The sequence below is a fragment of the Motacilla alba genome, unplaced genomic scaffold, assembly GCF_015832195.1.
Source record: "Motacilla alba alba isolate MOTALB_02 unplaced genomic scaffold, Motacilla_alba_V1.0_pri HiC_scaffold_28, whole genome shotgun sequence".
Taxonomy (NCBI): Eukaryota; Metazoa; Chordata; class Aves; order Passeriformes; family Motacillidae; genus Motacilla; species Motacilla alba.
Window position 1 is genome coordinate 4,916,611 of NW_024037374.1, and position 6,261 is coordinate 4,922,871.

The window sequence follows — 6,261 nt, forward strand, 5'->3', positions numbered from 1 at the left end:
GTTAGAGCAGAACACTGGAGGCAGTGATGACAGCTGGGAACAAACAAGGCCAAGGTGTCTGTGGTGCTGAGCAAAGCTGGCTGTGTTTCAGGAATGCAAAGGGCCAAGGCCTGAGCCCCAGCCCCTGGCCAGGCAGATGCTGTCCCTCCCTCCTTGCTCAGGGCTCTTCCCGGGATGGGCACTGCCATGTGGGGATGTGCAATGGCAAGGGCAGGAGCGTGGGGCGGCCCCTGCCAGGCTGCTGAGCAGGGCCAAGGAGGCAATGAGGCCCCAGGCCTGCAAGGGTCACTTGTGTTATATGTAACATCCAGATTAGGCCAATTTAATAATTTGAGAAATCCAAATTATAAGTTAACAAAACCGGAAATAGATTTTCTTTCACTAATCGGACTACAATCTATGCCTGCCAGAAATCAAAGGAACAGGGCTGAGCCCAGGACTCGACTCTGGGTGAACACAGTTCTGACCCCCTCTCGAATCAGAGCTGGTGAGTTCACACAGTCCGTCTGGTGAGCCTTGGTTTTATACTGTTTTTCTTGCCCGGAGCTAGGTTTCTTTTGTTTCTTCCTCCAAATATTCATGAGGTCCTTATCCCCTGTCGGGTGTTAGAAGAATTCTATCTTCGAGTAGACAGAACAGTGTCCAGGGAAGCATTCAAATATTCATGTAGCTCTCTGTCCTCTCTCTGGTTTTGGAGGAATTCTGACTCCTGCTCATCCAAAGCTGCTTTGGGATAGACAATACACGTCTGGGAACAGATACATGTAAAATACGAGTTACTGGAACTGAGTATTCACGTGCTAGTCGGGTTAAGGGAAATGAGTTGTTCTTGGTTATCTACAGTTGTTATTGGCCGATGATGGCTTGGGCTCTCCAGGCCTCACTCAGAACTCCTGTAGGAGCTACTCCCTTCACTTGCTAATTTGGACTCCAATTCATTAAACACCTGTGAGTGCAACAATCTAGTGAGGTAACCGGTTTCTCAGCTCTTGTGTGAGATTTCTAAAAACCTGGGTGCTTTCTGTAACATATTCTAAAGCGTGAATCAAAATATATTTTTTCCTTAAGTACAAATATATTTACATGAGCACAAATTTGATACATTTATTACACTTGTCTCCTGCTCCTGCCTCAGGCCCAGGGCCAGCAGCCATGGCCCAAGTGCTGCCCAGGTTGGCTCTGTCAGGGCCTTGCAGCTGCTGCCCATGCCTGTGCCCTGTGCAGCCCAGGCTGTGCCACGGTGTCCCTGCCCTGCGCCTCTGTCCCTGCAGGCTGTCCTCATGCCCCGGCTGCCCCACCTGGCTGGCCCCTTCCTTTGCTGACAGCTCTGCCTCCTGCCTGCCTCTGCCTGCCCACACAAAGCCTTGGGCTGATACCAAAAGGCTTCATTCCATTTTTACCCTGCCTGTGACCTTTCAGCACAGCAACAAGGCATGCAGGGGCTGCTTTCCCAGCAAGGGTGGTTGGATGAGAAGAAGAAGACATCTGGCTCAAGGGTGCAGTGACAGAGAAAACAAGGACTGAATCTGGGAACTTGGGCTGGGTTTTATGGAAATGGGTGAATTGTAATTGGCATTTAGTGACTGTATATAAGCAACACCCTGGTAGAATTACATGTCCATGTAAGGTTAGGAGTTATCCCTCACTAGACCTCAGGCCTGAATAAATGATACCCTCTGAAATAGCAAATCAGTGTTCAGGAACTTTATTCTTATATCTCAGAGATTTGGTGACAGCAGGGCCTCACAGAACCAAGGAGTCAGCTGTGACACTGTGCAAACTCATGGAACAAAGGGTCCATTGTGGCACAGCAGAACCCCATGGAACCAAAATCCATTTTGGCACACTGGGGCCACATTGACCCAATGGTCCACTGTGATCCTGTGCATCCAAGGAGACCATTGTGACCCTGAGAAACCTCTTGGAACCAAGGGGCCATTCTGACACAGCAAGGCCTCGTGGAACCAAGGGTTTGTTGTTCAACTGTGTGGCCTCATGGAACCATGAGCCATTGTGACACAGCGTGGCCACATGGAGCCAAGGGGCCACTGTGCCACTGTGGATCCAAGGAGACCCTTGTGAGTGAGGAACCTCATGGAACCAAGAGTCCATTGTTCCACTGTGGGGCCCTGTGGAACCAAGGGGAGCACAGTGACATTGCAGGGCCTCATGCAGCAATGGAGACTCTTCTGACACTTTGGGACCCACTGGAACCAAGGGGCCAATGTGGCATGGCAGGGCCTGGTGGAATCAAGGGGACTGCAGTGAACACAGTGGGTATCCATGGGATGAAGGGTCCATTCTGACACCGTGGAACCAAGGATGCCATTGTGACATGTAGCCACATTTCTCCTCACAGAGAAAAGCAAGGCACCACTCTTCCCAAGAATATTTCTGAGATTCACATTCTCTGAACCTCAAAGAAAGGAAAAAAAAAATTCTTATCATTTGCTGTGCCTTATTTGTGCATCAGTAGAATGCAATATGGGGATTGTTTACCCAAAGCGATGGTGTTTGTTTCCTTGGCCTATCAGGGTCATGTGTGTGTGTGTGTCGGGACTGTCGGCTGACAGTCATGGGATTCTGTGCAGGGTGTGCAGTTGAGTGCTTGGCAGATTCAGTTTAGATGTAATGTAATATAGTGTAATATAATATAGAATATTATAGTATTAATAAAGTAATTAATTAGCCTTCTAGTAAAATGGAGTCCTCCTCATCATTCTCTCCCCTCGTCGGGGGTTGCCTGCGAATGCTCTAGTGACACTGTGGGGCATCATGGAACCAAGGGGCCATTGTGACACAGCAGGGCCTCATGGGACCATGGAGGCCATTTTTACACTTGGAGGCCTTGTGAAACCAAAGGGCCACTGTGGCTCTTCAGGGCCTTGTGGAGCCACCATAGTGCCACTGTGAGGGTCATTGAAACCAATGATGTTTTGTGGCACTGCAAGGCCCTATGGAATCATGGAGACCATTGTGACACTATGTGGGGTCTCACCCCTGGATTGGGGTGACCCCGAAATATGGAAAAGTCTCTGCTCCAACCCGTGCCTTCAAAGAAAGACTCAGTAGTCTTCTGTTGTCCGGTCTCGAGGTTGTTTATTGTTGGTTATCTAAAAGATTCTTCTCCCTGAACTGCTGTGACCCATTCAGCAGGTCAGACAAAGGCACACTGACCTCCCAGGGGGCTGGTGCCATCTTTTATATCATATGTTATGTATTACATGTTTATACTTTTTCCCCAATGCCTACTATCCATATTGAATGGTGACTTTCTACTCTAAACCAATCTGTGAGTGCCAACATCACCAATGACATGGAGGCTTGGAAGGAGAAAGAAAGAGGACAGGGCACACCCAAATCCCTCCATCTTAGAACCCCTTACCCCCATGTACAAAACTTGGACCCCTGCGTACAAGGCTTAAAACCCCCTTGTACAGCACTCAAAAATCCTTCCTTTCACTTTGTGACTACTTCTACTACAATACCTAAACTTGTGTGTGTGGCTTGTAATTCTTCATACAGAGTTGGTAATTTGCCCAATGGGCTAAGATCAAAACCCCACGTGTGTCTTTGGCTGCATGCCAGGGTCTCAGAGCCCCCTGCCAGCAGCTCTGGCCATCCAGGGCACCCAGAGGGATGTCCTGGGTTCTACCACTTTGAATTTATTTGACATTGTTGCAACTTATCACAAGTCCTTATATGTTTTTTTTGGGGTCTGTCTTCAACATCTGGTGTCCTTTTTTGGTGGCTGTTCCTTGACTGCCACTTTTGAGTAAGGGCAATAATACTGTTCTGCATAACTTCTGTTTTGTCAGCCTTGCAGAGCTGAGCTGGCATCCTGCTTGCATTTTGTGTGACTTCTGTTTAGCAGAGGTACATCCTTAATCAGTTTCTCCAAGGCTGGGCTGTTCTGTTCTACTGTCCCTGATAAGAGTAAATGTTGTTCTGTTCTCCTGTCCTTGTCACAGTGCTCGCCCCACATGAGGTGTCTGCAACCCCCTCCAACCTGTGGGCCTGGGGTGGGCAAGTGTGGCTGGGGGAACAGGGATGGGACAGCTGGGCTGGACTGACCCAAGGGATGTTCCATTCCATGTCACACCATGTTCAGCAATCAACGGAGAGAGAAACGGTGGGGGACAAGGGGGGTAGGGGATACTTTCTTTTTTCGCCTTTTTTTTTCAAAACAGCACCTACACATACAGAATCCTCTTCTGCACATGGTGGTTTAATATTTTCTGCTGATAGGAGATTTCCTGTGGATTTGCTTTTCTTCTGTTTGTGGCCTTTTCTTTTTGTGCTTGGTTTGTTTGTGGGGTTTTTGTCTTGTTGTGGGTGGGTCTTGCTTTAGTTTTTTTGATTGGGTTTGGGGTTTTTTGGTTGGTGTTTTTTTTTTTTTGGTTGGGTTTGAGTTTTTTCCCTTTTGAACTGTCTTTCTTCTGATGCATAAGTTTTTTCTGCCCTTTCTTGTGGCTTGCTTGGCACCTGACAGCAAGACAAGTTTACCCAAGTCAGTCATCTTGCCCAATTATGTTTTGCAGTCACCATTAACTAGATGAGTTCGGTCCCAGACTCCCTGAAATTTGGCAGCATCCACAAAGGAATTGGAAGTGCATTTCATGCCCTTGTAGAGATAACAGAAATATTCCACAGTGGTGCACAAGGGCTGGTCACTGAGGGATGTCACCAGGGCGTGGCTGCCAAGAGAACTCTGTACCATGAATGACCTTTGACCCTCATTGTTCAGCCAAATTCCCACCCACCCCATGTTCCACTCCTTCAGTGCAGCTCTCTCCAGTCTGGTGCTGAGGAAACCACAGCAGACCCTGTCACAGGCCTGGCTGACATCTGGGCACACAACATCCCCTTCTTTTCCCTCCCACGTGGGTTCTGCAGGCCCTGCCTTGTCCTGCCAGTGCCTGGAATGGCTGCAGGAGGATTTGCCCCATCCCCTTCCCTGCTGAGCCTGACCAGGCTGTGACTCTCCCAGTCCCCCTCCCTGCCCCATTTGCAGACTGGTTCCATGTCTGCCCTTCCCAAGTGCCCAGGACCCTCTGGGATGGCTCTGGTCTTTCCAAGGGGTTTGAGAGAGGTCCCACAGTGACACTGCCCAGCCTTCTCAACATCCCTGACACCAAAGGCCTTTACCACATCCCTCAGTTCCAGGTCAGTGCCCAGAACACAGCACAGCCCTGTCCAGATCCTCAGGGTGGTTCAGAAGGGAGGCAGCTGTGACTTCTTCCCACAGACCCTCACTCTATCCAATGTCTCCCTGTGCAGTCCATGGCTGCCCTGAGCATTATTTCCTGGAGCCTCCCTGCCTGGGATGTTTCTCTCTGTGCAGTCCTAACCACAACCCAGCAAAGAATGCAGGTGGTTTCCCAGAGGACGTTACTCTCAGAGTGAAGTGGCCTCAAGGCACTGTTTGTGCCACTGGAATTGTGGCACCCCCGAGTGCTGCTGATGGTGTTTGTGCTCACTCGGGTTCATCTCCCCACACACACTCGACGCACTGCTGAAATCTCCTCAGTACAGAGCAAACATGGCCTGCTGGCTTGGTCACTTGGTGTCCCTCTGTGCAGAGACAAACAACCTCCTGCAGGTGGGGGAGATGTCAGCGCTGGCAATGGTGGTTGCAGGGGCCGGTGTGGGACAATTGCTCTGGAGCACCTTCCCAGGCTGTTCCCCGAACAAAGACACAGCCCAGGCTCTGCTCTGCTGCTCCCTCAGGTCCATGCCAGGAGCTCTGGCTGTGCCAGGACACTGCTGGGAGCCCCCCTGCACACTCCCCCTCTGCCCCAGGCACTGGGCTTTGCTGTGCCAGGGCATTCCTGGAGCACATTCCTGACTGCAGCTCTGGAGGAGAGCAAAGCCTCCCTGCCCTGCCCTCAGGAGATGCCCTCTGCTGATGGAGCTGCTGTGCTGGAGCCCAGCTGTGTCCCAGCAGTGCCCGTGGCCTGTCCCTGCCTGTGGTCACAGCAGGGACACGCAGCAGGACAGTGCCCAAGCTGCCAGAGCACTCCGGCCTCACAGCCACAGCAGGGCTGGGAAGGAGAGGGTGGAGTTGGGCAGAGCAGATGTGGGAAGAGCCAGGGCCACTGTCCCTGGCTGTGCTGCTGTGCTGGGAGTCTCTTCCCTCCACCTCTGCCCACAGGCACTGCCCCTGCAGGGACAGAGAAGGGCTGAGGAAGAATCATGGACACACAGGTTAGGGCAAGCACTTGTTTTTATTTACCCGCGAAGGAAACAAGCCTCTTGCAG